The sequence below is a fragment of the Hydra vulgaris genome, chromosome 12, assembly GCF_038396675.1.
Source record: "Hydra vulgaris chromosome 12, alternate assembly HydraT2T_AEP".
NCBI classification, from domain to species: Eukaryota; Metazoa; Cnidaria; class Hydrozoa; order Anthoathecata; family Hydridae; genus Hydra; species Hydra vulgaris.
Window position 1 is genome coordinate 66,499,888 of NC_088931.1, and position 22,926 is coordinate 66,522,813.

The 22,926-nt window shown below is 27.4% G+C and overlaps 1 long non-coding RNA gene across 1 annotated transcript; it reads left to right on the forward strand.

Annotated features, from left to right (window-relative positions):
• Nucleotides 1-344: 344 nt before the first annotated feature.
• On the forward strand, nt 345-16,684 carry LOC136088937 (uncharacterized). Its single transcript, XR_010642651.1, has 6 exons — nt 345-491; nt 7,110-7,732; nt 8,223-8,370; nt 11,357-11,391; nt 11,524-11,559; nt 16,590-16,684. It is a non-coding gene; the product is annotated as an uncharacterized LOC136088937 (long non-coding RNA).
• The last annotated feature ends 6,242 nt before the right edge of the window (nt 16,685-22,926 follow it).

A 22,926-nucleotide genomic window follows, 5' to 3' on the forward strand; every position in this document is an offset into this window, starting at 1 on the left:
TACTACCTGCCAGACCCGTAAAAACACGAATCTTTGTAAGTTTATTCCATACCAACCCATTCTATACCTTTTTCTTATATACATATTCTAGACCTATAAAATACGGGTCTTTACCAAACCTATCATTTCTATACTTATCTATTCCACAACGATCATTTCTATATAATTATTCCTTTTTTACCTCAATATTTTTTAGTAAAATAATTCATTCTAAATAATTTTTTAAAGAGCAAAAAAATTAACATGCACACTTTTTCTGCATACGTAGAGCTTATAAGAGATTTAAAATTACCCAGCCAACATTGACAAAAGGGGCCCAAACTTTTAAAATTTTTTTAATCGTGTATCGAATGCTTTCACGGTTATCTCGCGAATTGGAAGCTTTTCAATTGTTATTTAAACGACTTCTTTAAAAACCTCTTTACGCAATATCTCGTTTCAATACGACCTGTAAAAAAATTAAAGTTAAATGTTAGTCTTAAATTTTATAGGTAACACATACATTATTTTTAATATGTTATAAAACTCTTACGATTTCTCCTAAAACTCTTCAGATAAAAATGTAATTTTCACCATCGAAGGTAGAAAAATATAACCTTTAATTTTATAATAAACATTTATTTCAACGTTTTAAAATGTACTTGTAATAAATAAGCACATGCTTGTGATTCATATAATAAATGGATAAATAAATTATATAAAACTATTATATAAATATAATTTTATACTTATATTGAACATATTTTGATATATATATTGTTTACAACTTTATATATATATTGTATATAACTTTATACATCCATCCATCAATCCCTCCATCCATCCATCCATCCATCCATCCTTCCATACATACATACATACATACATACATACATACATACATACATACATACATACATACATACATACATACATACATACATACATACATACATACATACATACATACATACATACAGAGGGTTACAAATGTCATCGTACAGTGAATTATTTAATAAATTTAGTCATTTTTTATATATTTTATCAGGTTTTGTCTGTGAAATTATGCACAAAATTCTTTTTATTGATCAAAATTAATGCGACATTAATTTTTATCTGGAAAAAAAAAAATGACATTTTTAGAAAATTCTTTCAAAAACTTAGATACATGAAAAAGTTCTTGTTTAAAATATTACAAAAGTCTTTGTACGATATAAAAATCATTCAGAAAAAAATAAAAAAGTGTTAAAAAAGGTATCAGGAAACCAAATTTCAATAACATGTTGTTTTTCCCTTGCTTTTTATAACAACTCTCAATCAATCTGGTATAGAATGAACCAGTTTTTTTTGTGATTTCACAACCTAAACAATTCCATACCCTCTCTAAGGCCATTTTCACTTGTGGTTTGATAGTGAAGTGAATTTTATGCAGTTCAATTTCCAATTCTGACCATAAATGCTCAATTGGGTTGAGATCTGGACTTTGAGTTGGTGTTTTAAGCACTCTGGGACAGTTGTAAAGCACTATGTTTTGGATCGTTGTCCTGGTATTACTTATATACACTAGTCAACCCCAATTTTTCAGCACTTTGGTTTAAGTTTTGTTTTAGGACATCAATATAAACATGGGCGTTCATGGTAGTTTCTATAAAATGCAATTTACCAACCCTAGAAGTTGCCATACAACCCCAAATCATGACATCGCCCCGCCATGTTTGACTGTTGCTACCATATTTCGCTTTTCTAACTCTGTATTTGGTCTTCTCCAAACAATGACACGTCCATCCGATCCAAACAAATTAAATTTGCTCTCATCAGCAAAAATTACAGTCTCCCAGAACTCTTTAGGCATCATATGAACTCTTTAGGCATCATAGGAAACATATTTTTTAGCAAATCCTAAATGTGCTTTTCAATTCTTCTTAGAAATGAAGGGCTTCTTTCTTGGTACTCTTCAGACCGAACCGTGAATTTTGAAATACAAAGCATTTCTTTTATCTGTGACAGTGATTTCCCATTTTGATAGTGAAAAACAACAATATTCTTCATCACTTCTGGCAACTCTTTTCTAGTAGGCTTCATTGTCAAAATTACTAATTTTTTATTGCACAAAATGTCCAATTGGGTTTAAAAATGACAATTTTATTAACACTGAAAACAAAATCATTGAAAATATAAAGCTAATGTAAACATAATCAACAGATAACGGGGTTGTACTAAGACTTTTGTCACATCAAAAAACTGATTTTAATTATTTATTGACTTTTTGATATAACTTTCTTTAAATTAAATATTATTTCTTTCGTTATATATTGAATAATGATAGTTAAAGCGATTTCAACAAGAATTTACAAACAATTTTGTTATCCTTTGTATATATATATATATATATATATATATATATATATATATATATATATATATATATATATATATATATATATATATATACATATATATATATATTTATATATATATATATATTTATATATATATATATATATATATATATATATATTAAATACATCAATACAAATATATATATGTATATACATACATAAATATATATATATATATATATATATATATATTTTTTTTTTAAAGCATATCACGTTGGGTCTAAAGAGAAGTTAAACTTTATGAAAATTTCAAAAATAATTAAAAAAATCACCCAATATATATATATATATATATATATATATATATATATATATATATATATATATATATATATATATATATATATATATATATATATAGATATATATATAGATATATATATATATATATTGGGTGATTTTTTAAATTATTTTTGAAATTTTCATAACATTTAACTTCTCTTTAGACCCATATCACGTTGGGTCTAAAGAGAAGTTAAATTTTATGAAAATTTCAAAAATTATTAAAAAAATCACCCAATATATATATATATATATATATATATATATATATATATATATATATATATATATATATATATATATATATATATATATACATATATATTAACGAAGAAAAAACAACTTTTTCTATGGTACTTTAAGTTTCATGCCTATACAGCAATCATCAGCCATTGAATACAAATTCAAAAACAAAAAAAACCGCTAAAATTACAAAATACTATATATATATATATATATATATATATATATATATATATATATATATATATATATATATATATATATATATATATATATATATATAAATTAATATGACTAAATAAAATGACTAAAAAGCTGCATATTCAACCATAACCTATTTGTCACAGGGTTTGTCTGCTTTTTAAAACCTTTTAAACTAAACCATTTTTTTTTTCAAATTTTTAAACAATTATCACCTTCATTAGCTGAAACAAAACACTCTAAACCTTGATAATTTTAAATTGTAAACAGTGTCTCAATGCAATGGTTACTGATCGCATACCGTATTAAATAGGAACAGTAAAAAAGGAACACAATGTTTAAAAAATATATATATCTATTTTTCCTTTATTATTCTACGACAATAGATGTTGGTAACCCCAATACTTCTCATTCAGATCAGGATCCAGGTATGGTAGGTGACAGCTCAAAGAATTAATTAAAACAAATCAGTCAATCAGATTACTTAGAACATCTCTGATTTGTTGACCTGTAGGTGAGAAGTTCTTATTGCAAACACCCCACACCAAAACCAGATCAGAAGAAAAATTATAAGAGTGTACAATGAAAACAAAACAAACATTGTATTACAGATGTCTCCATGCAGCTAATACAATTATGAGACAATAATTATATGTCAATCCAGTTCTACTCATGCTGTTCATGATCCAGGTATAGTAGGTGATAGCTGTAAAAACCACTCAAAACGAATTGTTCAGTCAGTTACCCGGAACATCTTCAATTCAATGACCTGTATGTTCTTACTGCTAACATCTCACACAACCAAGGGATCAAAGGAATAGCATTTAAGAGTACACCCGAATGAATATACACAGCAACAGTAAAAAGGACACGCAACGTTTTACGGATGTGTTCATGCATCTAATATAATTGTGAGAAAATGAGTATAGGCCAATCTAGTATTACGAATGGAGTTTGTGATCTAGGTATAGTAGGCGATAGCTGTAAAAACTAATTAAAACAATTTGTTCAGTTGAATTACCCTGAACATCTCCAAATTAGTTGACCTGTTGGTGAGAGGTTCTTCCTGCTCACACCCCACACATCAGAGAGAAGGGACAGCATTAAAGAATACAGCAGAATGAATATACACAACAACAGTAAAAGAAACACACGAAGTTTTACATATGTGTCAATGTAACTAGTATTATTCTAAGGCCATTTGTATAAGTTAGTAAAATTCTAATCATGCAGATCATTATCCTGGTGAACGCTCAAAGAATTAATTAGGACAAATTTGATCAGTTGGATTACCCGAAACATCTACGATTTGTTGACTTATTGGTGAGAAGTTCTTATTGCAAACAACCTACACAACAACCAGATTTGCAGAAAAGTATCCATTTACCGTTTTGGCTATTTATCTATAACATTAACTATCAACATTTACCATTTGGGCCATTTAACTATAAGTTGATAAGTCTTTCCATACCCCTAAACATACAAGATGCATAAAATCTAAAGGAAACTTTGAAACCATGTCAAAATTTAATTCAATTTAAAACACCACTAAGATGTTCAGAATGCTTTTGATGACAAAAATCTGAATCAGTGCTTAAAATTGATGAAATATGTGTAGTATCTTGCCACACCACTCTCCTTTCTGAACACAACGCTCACATCAGTTATAACCATTGTGTCCCTTAATACATTTAACAAATGCTCTAGCTTTTGCATCATATATGGTAACAGCAAGATTGATTTCATACTCAATATTTTCATAGATAAAACCATTTTAGTTCTTTTAGAAGAACTTTGAACTCTACAAAAAAATTATGTAGATAATTAAAAATGGAATTAGGTTTTTGGGCACCACTTTTTAAACAAATGTCTAAAAACACCAATTTGGGTGTTTTTAAAGATTTGTTTTGAAGGCTCTGACAGCAACATTATAAACAGCAGCAACTTTTGGAAAATTTTATTTAAAATTTTTTTACATGTGTGCTTAAATTTTGTCACTATTTTAGATTAGATAATTTCCTACATGTTTTTTTTTAATATAAAATACTTATGGAGCATTATTCTCCTTTACTATCAGCTATCAAGCTAATTAAACTGACTTGATCAGCTTCAGCTTTAATTTGAAGCTTATAAGTTTAAAGCTGAAGCTGAAGTATCTGTTGCAATCTCTACTTTATAGGCAACATATTTAATGTGATATATACTTTATCATAAAACATGTGTTGTTTATACTTGAATATTATTTTCTTACCCTAATCGTGGGAATAAACAAAAGCAATATTTACTCCATTCATTATATTTGTCCCCCAAAGTTCATGCAAGTCTATCATACATAAGACTCTCACTAAATCTAATAAATAAAATTTTTACTATTATTATTATAATTATATTTACTAACCTGTCATTACTAACATTTATCAAAAATATATTCTGGTTGTTGAAGTCACTTTTAGTGACAAAAGTTCATATTAATAAAAATTTTATCATATTGTAAACTTAAGTATAATCAGTATTTACAAGTATAAGTATTGTAAGTATAACTTATTATTATGTATATTATAATATTATTGTTAATATTACAAGCGTACAATTTTAAATCAAAGTCAAAAAATATCAATGAATAAAAAATGCATTTGATGCATAACAGTAAAGACATTTTTTTGCATTTATATGTAAACACTTAATATTTATATCTGACGGTGGGTAAACTTTGTTAACATCAGTCATTTTGCTATAGAAAAATCAATGGAAAAGAGTGGATCTCTAAAAACGATTTAAAAGCTTTAAATTCCCTAAATATAACCTATTCATCACCACATTCGCCTATTTGCTCTTTTTAAATGTTTCTGACCAAACCAATATTTTGATTAACCTCAAAGCAGTTATTACCATCACTAGCAGAAACAAAATTTTGTATTTTGATCATTTTAAAAATCCAAACAGTGTCTTAATGAAATAATTACTGCATGTTTAATAGTTATAGAACATAAGTTAAACATATTTGTTAAACTTTGTAAATTTATGAAATTGAAAAAATGAAAAAATTCTTTTTATAGTAGTAAAAAATAAATGAAATTTTAAAACAACGTTTTTTTAATGGAGTTTCACAGTGAAAAAATACACCGAAAAAAAAAATTCTCTTTAATTACTATGTAAATGTAATATATACAAAAAATATGATGCATAAAAGTTAAGTTTTTAAATATATTTCACGCACATTACGAATTATAAATGGTAACCATCGTGTAAGTTTTGTAATGATTGTAATTATTAAGTTAAACCTTTTGGGAACCTTATGGGAATCCTGTCAATTCCCCAGATCCTTCGGCCCTGATATAAACCAGGTAAAACCCAATCAAGCAAATTTGCTTGATTTTTTTATCATATGGGGCCCGTACGGAAATCAAAACACTTACCCGTCAAAATCCCGTTCCCGTAAGCCCAGACAAAAACCATACGGTACCCGTCTGTCAATGTTGGCTTGGTAGGTTTGTTTTTCTCCTAAATGCATATCATTGATAGCTCAGTGGTTTAGTGCACTGTCATCAGTATCGTTTCGTGGGGTTTGAGACCTCTCTTTAGCGTAATAATTTTGAAATTTTTTTAACCTTGCTTATATATTTATAGCAAAAAATAAGAATATAGCAAAAAAGATTGCTAATTGTTAAAACAAAATTTTAAAGTTTTCTCATTTTATAGATATTTTATACACGATTGTTTCATACACTGCCTGCAAACTCAACATATCCTAAAGACGTTTGTACTTAAAGCTAACATATGGCAAAACTAAAAAGGTCTTAGGTCATTAAAAACTACACGGCCTTAGCTATGGCTATAGCTATTATAAAATGCTAATCTAATAGTTAAGCCAAAAAATATTTTGCATTGACGTCAGTTTGTGGCAAAAAAAACTTCTATACGTCTATAAGTTTGGTTTTACAGTTTTTGATTAATTTTATTTATGGCGCATACTATTGCACGTAAAGATATATTTTTTTTTTTTAGGTGCCCCAAGAAGTCCTTACGGCCTTGTCACAGAACACCGCGAAAGTGCATTTAACCAAGAAGTTCACGCCTCCTTCCTTACCGTGACGCGAAAATTTGTCCAGAGCTCGTTTCGAACCTGGATCTCCTGCTTATAAAGCAAGCGCTTTAACCACTGCGCCACGGCCGCACATAAAATAGATATAAAACTGTTACAGCTGTATCATCTCACGGTAAAGAGTTGGTATTTATTACGTTAGTAATAAATAAATAATTTTCGGCCGAAAACGATACCGAAACAGAATTTCGGTCAATCACTAATTACTAGTATTAGCATGGAAGTATAAAACAGATGAAAGTTCAACCGCATTGAAATCTTTCGGGAAAATGCTTGCAACCTTTTATTTCATAAACAAACCAAAAAACGACATCAAGACGGTACTTAAACGTCTAATCTTTATACGATGACGTAAGTAGAAACGTTCTAAATAATTTAAAAATGGTAGTGGGACGTCAGAGCGAAAAGTTTAAAAGCGAAAGAACGTGAGAGCGAAAAGTTTTAAAGCGAAAGAACGTTAAAGCGAAAAGTTTAAAAGCGAAAACCGGGAAATCGAGTATCGTGATAATTCAGCAACAACAACAATGTTATTATTGAGATAATTTTTTGTGATTTTGTTATTATTTCAATGTTATAATATAGATTATTTGGCGTTTGAATTTTTTTTTTTTTTAAATTGTTTATATTTTTTATTTTTTAGTTATCGTTTAGAATTATTTATATATTTGGTATTCTAGCTGAGAGTTATAGTTACAGTTACAGTTTATTAGATTAAATAAATAAAAAAAACTTATTGTATATAGTTTAGAATTATTTATTTATTTCGTATTTTAGCTGAGAGTAATAGTTACAGTGCGACAAAATAGTTTAAAATCTTCCATAAAAATTATTTTTGCACTATAAGTTATCTGATAAAAAATAGACTTGCATAATTTCTTATTCATATTATTTCATTTTAGTTTCTTTTTTGATATTTATACATTACATTTCAAGCAAAAGATTGTTTCTTTGTTTAAATAAAATTATTCTTAAAATTAAAAAGATGCAAATTAATAATGTGCTTTTATTTTGATTAGGTATGGTGAGTTAGGCTGTTTACCCTTGATGCTTTTAGAAATGATTAGATAGTTAAACCTCAAGAATTGATGTTTAAATTTTTATTCATTAACTAAAAGCCAGGGCAAATATATCAACGCAACATATTTAAAAAAGAGACATATGAAGGTTAGTTTTTAATATAAATTATTATCTAGTAGATAATAATATCTACAAGTATTCCTATTTATGTAAACTAAGGCAAACTTTTATCAGTTTGTATCAAATTTATCACTTATGCTTATGTTTATGATCTGTTATAAGAAATAATGTTCTCTTTATAAAAATTTTTTTAAACTAATGTATGCAGTGACTATTTTAGTCCTAAAGTAAATATTTTCTCTTGCTATTTGATATATTTGCGGACTGGTTGGGTTACATATTGTTCTTTGCTGATTTTTTACAAAAATATTGTAGATGTATGTTTTTGAAGTTCTATGTTTTTTTTAAGGGTAGTTTTTGGGCAAATGTCGATAGATTTTATATATTCTTAAGTAAATCTGCTTTATTTTGTGCTTAATTTTAAGATTCCTTGCACTCAGTAATAATGCGCTTTGAATATGCAATATGGTTTTTTGAGTCTTTTAATTAGGTGAATGCTAAGCACTGTCATTATTGGTCTGTGTTTATTTCTACATTTAAGCCAATTTGAATAAGAGGTTAAAAAACTATTTGATATTTTAATTCATATGATGTTCAATAAACTATTCTTGTTCAGAACAGAAGTGTCAAAACTTATTATATTGTATTAAAGCTTCTAAACTTATGAGCCTTTTTTTAAATTAGCTTTATACAAAAAAATAAATAGAACAAAAATAGAACAAAATAGAAAAAAAAATGTTTACAATAAACAACCCTTGAAGCATAAATGCCAAATTGGTAGTGTGCAAAGATCTTTTGCTTATAACAATTGTGCTAAAATTTAGCCTTTGAATATATTGTCAACTTATGATATGTTTTTAAATTTATAAGCATACATCAATGCAAATCTCTATAAATATCTTATCTCTATAAATCCTAAATCGATCCTTGTATGGAACACTTTCGTCATATCTTGGGCGGATCTTCTAGTGATGTCCTTTCTCTTATAGACAAGGTGCAAAAATGAATTGTTTTTGCACCTTGACTTTCTCTTGCAGCAAACAAGGAGCTGCTTTTGCAGCCAACCTCTAACCATTATAACATTATCGTAATGTTGCTTCTCTTTCTATTTTTTATAAATACTATAATGGATACTGCTCTAAAGAGCTAGCGTCACTTATGCCATCTACTAAAATTCATTCTTGTGTTACTCATCATTCAATAAAGTCTAATTGTTTTACTATGACTGTTCCTAAGTGCTCCCAAAATTCTTATTTGTCTAGTTTTTTTCCTTAAACTTTTTTTTTCACTTGCTTCATCTTGTTTTCCTGATTCATATAGTTCACAATCTATTAATTTTTCTGTTATTCGTTATCTTGCTCTATAAACTTTATCTTTTCTGTAACAGTAGTTGCTTGCAGCCTTGTTGGAAATAAAGATGTTTAAAAAAAAAAAATATTTCTAATGTTAGCCCAACGTATTGTATTAGCTGGGATGTTATACATTTTACACTTTTTTTTTGTAAAAAAATTCTATTTTAGTAATATAAACAATTAGCAATACAATAAACTAAGTAAATGATATAAAATTTCCTAAGAAGTAAACTAAAATTAGATTCATCTATAGTCTGCAGTAATTTATGTTTTAAAAACTATTTTATCTAGTTCAAAAACATATAACAGTATACTGAACATCAAACAAATAAGATAATAAAGGCTATTACTAACCAATCTGTAGAAAAAATTATTAAATATTTATGCTAAGTAATGCAAATGAAGAAATAAAAACTTTTTTTACTTAGGTCACAAACAATTCATAACATAACTATTAACAATAACAAATCATTTAGTTAAAGCATAAAAAGTAAATAAGTTTCTCACCAGTCAATCATCACAATTGAAACTTGTTAAACTAATTAGCCAAGGACACCTTATAAATCTTTTTCATTTAAGCAGAATCTTTTTCACAAATAATGACTGAATTTTTAATTTTACATGCAAACGATCCAAATAACATTACGCAGAATAATTTTTGGATTATTGGCATGTTTTTATACTACAATAAAACGCATAATGCAGAACTGCCTTCAAAAAATCTTTTAGGCATCAACCAAGAAGAATTCACCCAGTTAATGATTAAATCATATCCTTAAAGTGTTCTAAAAAATAAAAACAACCACAATGCAAAATAAGAAAGTAGTCAAAAATAAAATAATCTTACACTCCCTCCTGTAAAGTGAATTATAAATAATTTTGACACAAAAATATTGCTGAAATTGAACACGTGGGAAAAAAAAAACTGTTCAGCTTTCTGTATAAGTTAGCGATTTCACGGCTTAACAAAAAACATTTGATGTTTGACAAAAAACACGTAATTTTTATAAACTTTGCTCTCTTTTTGTACGGTTAAGCCAGCGCTTTGAGGTTTTTTGCATCAGTTATTGTTACTCAATCTCTTTCCAACCATATATAGAAAGTACTAAGTTTTGAATGGCTTCATTTATATATTACCCATATCTTGAGACCACTTTTCATAAAAAAACTTGCCGCGGGAACGTTTTTTTAAAACGAAGCTCTTGAAGGTAAGGGTTCCTAAGATCTTAAACACATCTAATTTTTATAAAACTTTCCATATTTATTAAGAAAAGGACGAGGAATCTAATGGAATCTGGACGTTTTTTAACATTTATACAAAAAATTTTAGTTCTCAGCGTTTAAAAACTTCTAGGTTGATATATATAGAAAAAAAAATGTTTTTGAAAAACTTCCAGGTGGAAATTGCAAGTTTAGCCTTTCCTCTATTTAAATCAAGTATTTATTTAAGTTTACCTAAAGAATTGGTACTTAGGATTTGCATATATAAATTATGTGTATATATATATGCTTTTGTTCACGTATTTAATGACGTTATCTGTTTTGATTTTTGCGTTTGTTTTGGTTAAATAATAAAAATTAAATTGAAAGTGAAAGTAAGTGAAATAAGTTTTAGATCAAAAACATTTTTCTATGTTATTTTCATTTTTTTTTTATCTTAGGCGTTTTCATAGGTTCACATAAGCAATCTTAAAGAGTAAGTTTCTTATTTTATACTAATTTAGTTTTAAATGTTTTGAATTTATATATTTTTAAAATGAATTAACAAAATGTTTTTAACACGTTATTGTGTATCTGTGTTTCTAATAATAGTATTTTTACATTTTAGATATAATTTCTGCTGTTATACCTGCCTATTGCAGTTGTAAGTACTCCAAATTTCAGAAAGTTCGTTTGCTATAAGTTATTTTTATTAAAAATTAAATTTTAACTTTATTGAAGAATCTTCTGTCTGTTAAATAGGTTATTCTGAATAATTTCGACAGATTTTAATGCCCTTTTGCAGTAATTTACTGACCGGTCCGTAAATTAAACAATAATTTCAAAATGATGTATGATTTGGATTCCATGATTCCTTTATGCATATTTGTATGGTGTAACTATAATATAACCCCAAATTTTATTTTCCAAAACTAAGTAAATATGTGAAAGCCATCAGTCTGTAAAATAGATGATTCTGGTAAATCTCGTCAGTTGAACAAAAAAACTTTGGGGTATTTTATTTTCTTATAATTGTTGGATCACTATGGAAAATTTAAACTCAAATGTAATAATGGTTTAAAAGTTATTCTAAAGACAATATGACACCAAAACTAAGTAAATAAGTTAAAACCCACGTCTGGAAAATAGACAAATCTGGACAATCCCGACTGAATTAAATAAAATTATTTTGGTATTTTATTTTCTTATAGTTTGTGAATCAATATGGAAAATTTCAAGTCAAATGTAATAACGGTTCAAAAGTTATTCAAAAGTCAATATGATCTAAAAATACTCTCTTTTTCGGTGCCATAACACTGCAAATTTTTCATACTTAGGCCTTATAACTTTCGTCAAAAAACCATCAATTTTTGCACAACAAAAAATTCAATAACTTTGGATCCGCTTAACTTCAAAGGTCGAATGACCCCTCATTTTTTAAGTCAGGTCAAGCTCTATACGATGATATAAATTATATAGGTTTTTTTAAATTATAAAAAAATCGTCTGGAATGGCTAATCGTCTGGAATGGCACAATGCAAAATAAGAAAGTAGTCAAAAATAAAATAATCTTACACTACCTCCTGTAAAATGAATTATAAATAATTTTGACACAAAAATATTGCTGAAATTGAACACGTGGGAAAAAAAAAACTGTGCAGCTTTCTGTATAAGTAACAAATTAAATCAAAACAGCATCATAAAAAATAGTAGCCAAACAAAATATCTAAAAGGCACAGCAACATATTTCAAGTGTAACAACATTGATCAAGATAATAATATATAAAGTATAAACTTCATGAATTCATTTCTGAAATTGACTCACTCCAATTGTAACACCTTTAAGATGAAAAAATCCAGTCTTTATTAATAATTATTCCTCTCCTAAATGATGCTAAAATTTAAATTAGTCAAAGCCTCATGGAGAGTTGTATGCTTTTAATTGATTTCTCTAATTCCATAAAAATACCTAGTCTTCTGTCCACTTATTCTTGTCTAGAATATGACCTTTGAAAATTAGCAATTTTAATATAAATAGTCAATTGCGTTTTTCTTTTTAAATATTAACTCATTTATATAAAATAAATGTCACCAATGTTATTAAATTTTTTTCTCGCTTAACCCAACCCATTCGCTTTTAATTTTTTCGCTTTCCTGATTTTCGCTCTTAAAATTTTCGCTCTTAAAAGAGTCGCTTTAAAGACAGGAACCTTTAAAAATAATATTTTGACGGTTCGCCTACAATATTTAAGTGTAAACATTAAAAATGGCGGTAACGAAACGGCAGATAACGGCTTTTTCTTAAACTTTACATTAAATGAATGGAGTATTACAAGCATGAATGGAATTATGATATACAACTAATGAAACTTTAGGCTTAAGGAATTTAGAAAACCTTTTTTTTTGACTTTTTAAAAATTGTTTTGACTGTGTTTTTATTCAAATGTCGTGTTATGATTTAAAGCAAGAAAAGAAGCTTAAAACTCACATATGCTTTTAAAATAAAGTGATTTTATTTAATTACCGAGTTTTATTAAACATTTTATTGAACAATAACTTACGGTTAATTACAATAACTAACGGTTAAAACTTAGTAGCGTACCTTTAAAAAATTTTTTTTTAATGTTTTAATAAAAATCATTTCAGTGATTTTTTGTTGTTTTTATCCAGTAAAACTCGATATTTATTATTGTCGGACACAAGCATACTCCCGCGACGACTTGAAATTGCTTTGATGCTTGCGGCTTGATGAACATCCATCTGTTTTATACTTCCACGGTATTAGTAACGCACAAAGTAGCTTTTTACGTATTCTAATTTATTCGAAAAATTAGTGTCGACTACGAAGTCGAAGTCGACTACGAAGTCGAAGTCGACTTCGACTTCGTAGTCGACTTCGACTTCGTAGTCGACTTCGTAGTCGACTTCGACTTCGTAGTCGACTTCGACTTCGTAGTCGACTTCGACTTCGTAGTCGACTTCGACTTCGTAGTCGACTTCGACTTCGTAGTCGACTTCGACTTCGTAGTCGACTTCGACTTCGTAGTCGACTTCGACTTCGTAGTCGACTTCGACTTCGTAGTCGACTTCGACTTCGTAGTCGACTTCGACTTCGTAGTCGACTTTAGCTAAATCGACCGAAAATCGAAAGTCAAAATTAGTCGACTTTGAAAAATCGAATTGTCGATTTAATCGAATATGGAATTCCTACCAATCGATTAAATGTCGATTTAGTCGAGTAATAATCTTAATTTCTAATTCTTCATTATTCGATTTAATTTTTCAATTTTTAATTTTGTTTGTTTATTTATCAACACAAGAATGTACTATTATAGCTGTTACACACTTTTGTTTACTCTCATAAAGTTTTATTCAATTCATAGCAGCATAGCAATATTTATATTTAATTAAAGTCACGGTTATGTATCTCATTAAGTTATTATTATTTTTTAATTAATTCGTAAAGCTCCAAAATCTATTAGGCATCTTTACAATAACACTGTCAATATGATTGTAGGTATTTAGCAAGCATTTAAGGCGGTCCACAGTAGGCCGGATATTAGAGATGGTGGACAAAATTATTTTGATCTTTTTTTTTTTTTTTACTAAAACCCTTTATATGTCCAAAGAGTCACTTTGTATTAAGATATATTTACTTTTATTATAAATTTTAGTTAAATAGTTGCTAATACTAAAAATTATTTAACAAACTTTATAAAACTTTAAAAACGCGGATTTATAATTTTTAAATTTCAAATCCTATAACTTCTTAAAATCGTGGAACTGAATAACAAACTCTTCTGATGAAATAAAATTGAAAAAAAAAATTTATGCAACAAATTTTAAAATAAAAATACACACTTACTTCAGAATAAATGGAAAATAATCACTAGATTTGACTCTATTATCGATATTATTATATAATAGATTTGAAATATATAGTTAAATATAAAGAAATATATAGAAAATATAAATAAATATATAGATTTGAAACTCTATTATTGACATTATTTGTTCACGATGTTTTGAATAAGTATGTAGATTATTTATCATCTCGATAAATAATAACGTATTTTTTTTTTGGATGAATAATACTCCAACGTTTTTATTATTATAAAGTCTACTGAGTTCTAAAGGTACTATGCAAATAATCAACTGGCACTCTTCATTCATCACTATTTTCATTTTAACTTACCTGTTTGTATATACTATATCATGTACCACCATCTAATCGTCAGTTTAGTCAATTCCTTAGCATTGCGATTAACACAGTAGTTTTTATTTTAATATATTTTATATTGTATATTATAACTTATTTTATTATATAATATAGTTTATTTATATATGTTTTTATAGCTTTTTAAGATTGTGTTTTAGAAGATCTTTTAGCAGTATTTGTACTGAATAGCCATCTATTTAAATGTTCTTAGAATAGCATTTAGCATTGGAAGATCTTATACCATTATATAAAGGATAAATGTTTTTTTCAGAACTTTTTTTTTAGAAGCTATAATGTTAATTTTGATATATCATAATTATTAATTAATGCTAAAGCTTCATCAGGCTTGATGTGAATCCTGCCTGATATAAAACCTGCAGGTGTATATATATATATATATATATATATATATATATATATATATATATATATATATATATATATATATATATATATATATATATATATATATATATATATATATATATATGTATATAGCGGCCGTGGCGCAGGTTTAATGGGGTTTTTATTCCAAATCTAAGCAGGTTTAATGGGGTTTTTATTCCAAATTTCAGAAATTTTTGTTCCAGTTTTTTTTACTTAAACTCACTTCTTAGTTTCAATTTTATTGCATGAATTAATTAATGGCTAGATAAAATATTGATAACATTGTTAAGCTTATTCTTTTTGTTCTGTTACAAGCTTTTTCTAAAAAGCAACATGGTTTCCATCTTCATTAACTTGAAGATTATCCAGGTCATATTTTAAAAATCCGGAAAATCGTTTGGGTAAAATATCCGGAAAAAATCCGAAATATATTTTTTTGACTTTTCCTTATTTTTGTATGATTAATGAGTAAAATAGTTTAAAAAACAAATATAAAAGTATAAACAAAAGTACATACCTAAACTTGTGTATTTTTATATACAAGAAATAAAAGTTGATTTCAAGCAAATAACATCATTATTTTAAAATGTTAAAGAAAGCCAAAGGGACAAGTTAGGAGCACTGTATATAGTTTAAATAGGTTGTTTACATATTGCATTTACGAGTTCAAGTATTTAATATAGGTTCTCGTAGGTTTCCTAAATAATGTGACACTTTTTTTACAAAATAAAAGTATTAAGCGTTAAAAACTTACCTCGTTATTTTATTCAGATTATAAGCGTATTATAAAGGCCGATCTTTAGTTTATATTTTTTTGGTAAAGCTTTACTGTTAAATAGTTTAAATACTTAAACTTATCCCGTAAGCTCATAAGTTTTTAAAAGTTACTGTTTACAATATCTATGCATAGAAAATAAAAATTTAACGCTTTTAAAAAATTTTTTTTTTATAATAGGACCTACATGAAACTGATTTTTGTGGTTTTAAAAATACTATTATACTCAAAACAATTTTCAAAATTTTAAATGAGAGTATTACAAATATGTTTTATTATATGGTTTTGAATATAATAAATATTTATTTTTTAGGTTTTGTCAACCACCTGGCTCACTGTGCAGTCTCTAAATCATTGGGGTTCGGGAATGAATTGTCAAGTTATTGAAACGGTCCTGCTGTTTTGTATTACTCGATTTTGATTTAAATAATATGATCTTAAAAAGTTCATTTCCATATTTCGACTAAATCGACTTTTGGTCGACTTAGTCGATTTCAAAAATGTTTTAGTCGATTTTATTTGATTTTTAGAAAATATATTAGTCAATTTAGTTGACCATCAAATTATTTAAAAGTCGTAACAACAATAAAAAAAACAACGGGTTCTAACAAAATAGTGAACAAGCATTTTAAAGATACTTTGAGGTCAATAACACGTATTCAATACCTTTGACCTGATTTTATTATTTACTACTAGTTTATAATAATTTAGGTATATGTAGTAGACTTTGACATACTCCTTATATGTCAAAGTCTCCTAAAAATACCTAAAACATCTTCGGACAAGGACTTGCATCTGTCTACACATAAACTATTACTTTTAAACAGAGACTGAAACTTTTCTGTGCATAAACTGTTGATATTTTTGCATTACTATCTTTTGTTTTTAAAATTACAACATTGTTTTTACGTAATAAAGTTTTGTTAACAATGAATATAAAAAACTAATGTTGCACTATTTTGAAAGAACCCGGTTAACTCACAGAAACCCATATTGCTTTTTGACCTTGATCAAAAACAAAATGTGTTTCCATTCTCATTCGTATAACAATATATTTACAAAAATATGATTACATCATATTATATATACATGTAACATATATTATACTACTTTTGCTAAAATGTATTGAAGTATAAAGACCGAATTAAAAAACAAGTTTAAAAATAGTCGGGTGCGGAACAAACCATGACCCGTATGTTGACAGCAAGTATTATATAATTAGTATTATATAATATATAATAATAATGAATAAAAAAGTAATTACTTAATAAGTAAGTATAATTGAAAATATATTATAGATATATACACTGTAAAATCTTTAGTGATGATAACCAACATTTTGTGTTACTTTTATCGATCGAAAAATTATGTTAAATCTTATAAATGTCTTTCAAAAACGCATTTTACTGACAAGAATTTTCACAGAACGCATATACGCATATGCGTATTCATGGAAGTGTAGGAAGTCCTTACACTTCTATGAATACCATAAAATTTTCACGATAAATTGAGTTATCCTTAGGATAACTCATTTTATCGTGAAGTAATGTGTAGATCTTTTAAATAGAAATTAGTAGCACTCCTTTTTAGAATTAAGAATACTAATTTTTTTATTAATATTGATGTAAAGGCGTTAGATAAAAAAAAATAAATACGAAAGTATAAATACGATGTATGCGCGGCAACGAAATATTAATAAATGGTATAATAATTATTTAAACCGTTCACTTTTTTTTATTTTTTGTGATTTTTTCATCAGACAAAAAGTTTTAGTTATACGAATATTCTGTTTATACAAATAGTTCTGGTTTTCAAATATAAAGACAAATATAAATTCAAATATAAAGACCAAATATAAATTCAAATATAAAGACCAAAAATCTCAAATATACATAAGCGTCATATTGTTGTACTTTAAAAATATCTAAAACAGGGTTAAGCTGTTTTAAAAAAAACCTTTAGAATACGAAGTTATATTTTTAACAAACAATATCGTACCTAACTTGCAAGGGTAAGAGTAAAATTACCTTTAAACAAAGTAATGTAAATTAAAAACTGACAAGTTTCAAATAAACTTGCCCTAATCACACTGTAATGATTATCGGAACCTTTGAAAGCAAAAATGATAGTTAATTTCCTATATGGATTTTGTCATAAGGTTTTTGATAATATATGCTATAGAGTTTTTGAAAATATATGTAGGGTTGTACTTGTCCTTTTTTTCAGTCGGAGAAGACAATCAAATCTTTAGTTTTAATTAGTTTAACGCCGCACTCTCCTAAGAAAAAAAAACTCTAACTAACAATAACTAAATACTTAGCAATAGTTATTCATTGAAGATCAGTCATTGTTAACATCGAGGACGTTGCAGGCGCCATTGCCAATGCTTCAAAATCACAATCCACAACAATCTCGTTGCTGAAAGCTCACCCCCAGTGAGAACAAACGCTGAATTAGCCTCAACTATCTCATCCGGTACAACCGTCAAGCCACAATGTTAAAAGTAAAGTTTAAAGTAAAATTTATCAGTAACATCATTTTTTTTAGGAAAATAATCCATGCTCACTAAATCAAATTAAAATTGAGGAGCTGAAGGCCAGAACACAATCAACCACATGCCATACCGCCCACATCTAATTTTTCTTGCTGAGAGGTAGTGCAATGAGACTTCAGATACAATTGATTGTGACTCCTTGTTACTCTACGGTGAATTTAGTTTTAGATACAATAGTTATGAAAGTGTCAACAGTGGAGCAGGTGTTTCGACAGCAGTCAACATACTGACCAAAAGCTTACCTATCATTAAGTTCAAGTCTTGTTTAGAGGAAAACCATCTTACGCAACTTGTCATTTTCCTAACCTATCGAAATTCATGTGATATATGTATATGTATATATATATATATATATATATATATATATATATATATATATATATATATATATATATATATATATATATATATATATATATTTATAAATATATATATATATATATTTATATATATATATATATATATATATATATATATATATATGTATATATATACAGTGCGTTTCATAGTTATAGCCGCACACATAATTTCTTGAGATCTATATATAATACAATAATTAAATAAATATTACTCATATTACTTTAAATATGTAGGTAAAAGAAATTAAAATTTTGGTGCAATAATTATTTTTGTTTTAGTTAGTGGACGCAATAGCGCAAAATCAATTTTGCGGGCATTTCATAATTATAACCGCACTTATGATTACTTTTATTTAAAATGTAAGTTAACTTTAAAAATGTGTGTTATTAATGCTGTAATGACTTTTTTATTATATATTACTATTCCTTACCTAATTCATTTATTTATTTGCTCATTGTAGCAATATGCCTCGCGGGAAAACATTAACTGAAGCTGAAAGAGCCCAAATACAAATTCTACATAAAAAGGGAGAACCCAAACGTGAAATTGCTCGACTAATTGGACGTTCAGATCGCGTAGTACGAAATTACTTTGCTAGTCCAGCTACTTACTGCCAAAAGGAGCATACTGGACGTCCAAAAAGACTCAGTGACCGTACCCAGCGCAAAATTATTCAAGCTGTTTCGAATTCTAACAAGAGTTGTCTCGAGGTTAAACGAGAATTAGGCCTGAATGTGTCAAAATGTACGATTTGGAGGACCATACAACATGGTCCACACATTGTTCGAGAAAAAATGCTACCTGTGCCACGTCTGCTGCCACGCCATAAAGAGGCGAGATTGGATTTTGGTTGGAAATGTCTCTTGACTGGACCAAGGTAGTGAATTTTTAAATTCGGTAGTAATAATTATATTTAAAGAATTAAGGTGTTTTTATTTTCACTTTTCTACATCAGGTCATCTTTAGTGATGAAAAAAAGTTCAATCTGGATGGACCAGATGGAACAACTCACTACTGGAGAGACCTCCGTAAAGAGCCACATTTCTTCTTGAAACGGAATTTTGGTGGTGCTAGTCTAATGGTATGGGGGGCTTTCTGTGTTCACTCTAAACTGCAACTGGCGTTTCCTTCGACAAAAAAGAACAGTGAAGAATACCAACTGATACTTCAGAACAATCTTCTACCTTTCATCCGACGTTTTCCACGCCGTCGTTTGACTTTTCAACAAGACAATGCAAGTGTTCATGCCAGCAAAAGCACTACAGCGTGGTTGATTGAGAAAAATATTCTACTTTTACAGTGGCCCGCGTGTTCACCCGACTTAAGTCCTATTGAGAATTTATGGGGAGTGCTTGTACGACGTGTGTATGCGAATAATCGTCAGTTTCAGACCGTGGCCTAACTAAAAATGGCGATTTTGAAAGCTTAGGATGAAATTGAAGTCCAGTTGCTTGAGAATCTGATCAAAAGCATGCCGAATCGCATTTTTGAGGTTATTAAGAACAGTGGTGGCTATATCGGTTATTAGAAAAAAAACCTGCGCCTTAGTTTTCCTTCGTCATGGTTTTAGGTCGTGCTGCGGTTATAATTATGAAACGCACGTAAAATCGATTTTAGGCCATAGGTGGCTGTAAGTAAAACAAAAATGATTATAACACATGTACTTTTTCTACTCTTACTTATCCATAGGAAGTAGCATTAATACTATTTGTTTATTCGTTGTGAAAAACATGGACTAAGAGAAATGGGGGATGCGGCTATAATTATGAAACGCACTGTATATATATATATATATATATATATATATATATATATATATATATATATATATATATATATATATATATATTTTAAGATATATATATATATTATTTTTAGGATGATTAACTGATGACGCTGACCACAGAAGGTCAGCGAAATATAGACCAAAACAAGACGTCCTAAAGACGTCAGGTGCAGGCGATTTTATTAGGACGTCCTAGTGACGTCTACATTAGGACGTTATTAGGACTTTCATATTTAGACGTCCTATTAACATCCCTAAGACCTACGTTAGACGTCTTAATTACCTTAAAATTAAGTCGTCTAAAAGACATTTAAAGGTCGTATTCAAAAAAAATTTGGTTGATGAATTAACTGATTTAGCGCATAAAGTATTATGCGTTAAATCAGTTAATTAAAAATGTCTGCTTGTTTCGGTATATTATTAAATTTGGTTAGTTATTTATAGTTTAAAGTTATTCTCCAAATTTCTATACAATTTTTAAATAAAAGAAAATTGAGTTTAGTTATTAAGTGTAAGTAAGTTGCTAGTATAGTGAGGCAACTATGAGTGAAATGTTGCAACATGACATTTTGTTTTTTATAGAATAATAATGATATTTTGTGTGTCTGTGTTAATAACACATACCTATATATATATATATATATATATATATATATATATATATATATATATATATATATATATATATATATATATATATATATATATATATTTAATTGGACGTCTAAATATGAAAGTCTTAATAACGTCCTAATGTAGACGTCACTAGGACGTCCTAATAAAATCGCCTTCACCGGACGTCTTGTTTTGGTCTATATTTCGCTGACCTTCTGTGGTCAGCGTCATCAGGTAACCATCCTAAAAAAAATATATGTATCTTTAAAAAAATATATAAATATATTTATATATATATATATATATATATATATATATATATATATATATATATATATATAAATATATATATATATATATATATATAAATATATATATATATATATATATATATATATATATATATATATATATATATATATATATATATATATATATATATGTATATATATAACTTTTTATATATATATAGAAAGTACTATGCTTTACATGGCTTTACTTAAATACTTTACTTTTGAGAGTTTCAGCGAAAAGCTATTTTCCAACTTGCTGAAACAAAAACATGTTGATAGAACTGTGCAGTTCTCTAATGATTTAAAAGAGAGTTTTAAACAACTTAAAACTTCAGATGAATGTTTTGAAAATAAAAATGCAAATGGAGATATCTTATACATCACTTCGTATGCAAGAATTTTATAAACTATAGTTTAGTGGTCCATAAATAATTCTAAATTTCACCAATAAACAAAACAAAAGATAAGTTTTCCCTCGCAGAGCCTCAAGTCATATAAAATATCAAAACAGCCGATTAAGTTTAATTAAAATTGCTTTGTAAAAGACCTTAAGATCTCCAATCTTTTTTTTAAATAAATTTAGCAATGCGTAATTTAGGGACGATTCCTTATATGTTATATATTTTAACAATAATTTTTTAAAATTGTCATGAACATTTTCAATCTTTATTGTATTGTTTCTTTTTAGGTAAAAGAGTTATCATTAATTAGCGCTAAAAATCCAGCTGATACAACTAAAAATGTTTTGCTAATTATAATAAATATAATTTTTTTAGAATTCAAAAAAAAGTTTGAATTATAACATTTTTGTTTAACAGTATAACATTTATCATCTTTTTTATATATGTAGACTGTCAACAGACACTATTTTGTCAGAATGCAGCATAAATGGTCCGAAGAAGAAAAAAAGTTTATAGAGTTTACAGGCCCATGTATAGCTACCACTGGTATTCTTATTACCTTATTATTGTGTTTGATTAACTTTTAAAATTAAAACCAATGTTTTAATAAAAAAAAAAACTTTTTTTTAAATTTTTTTAAC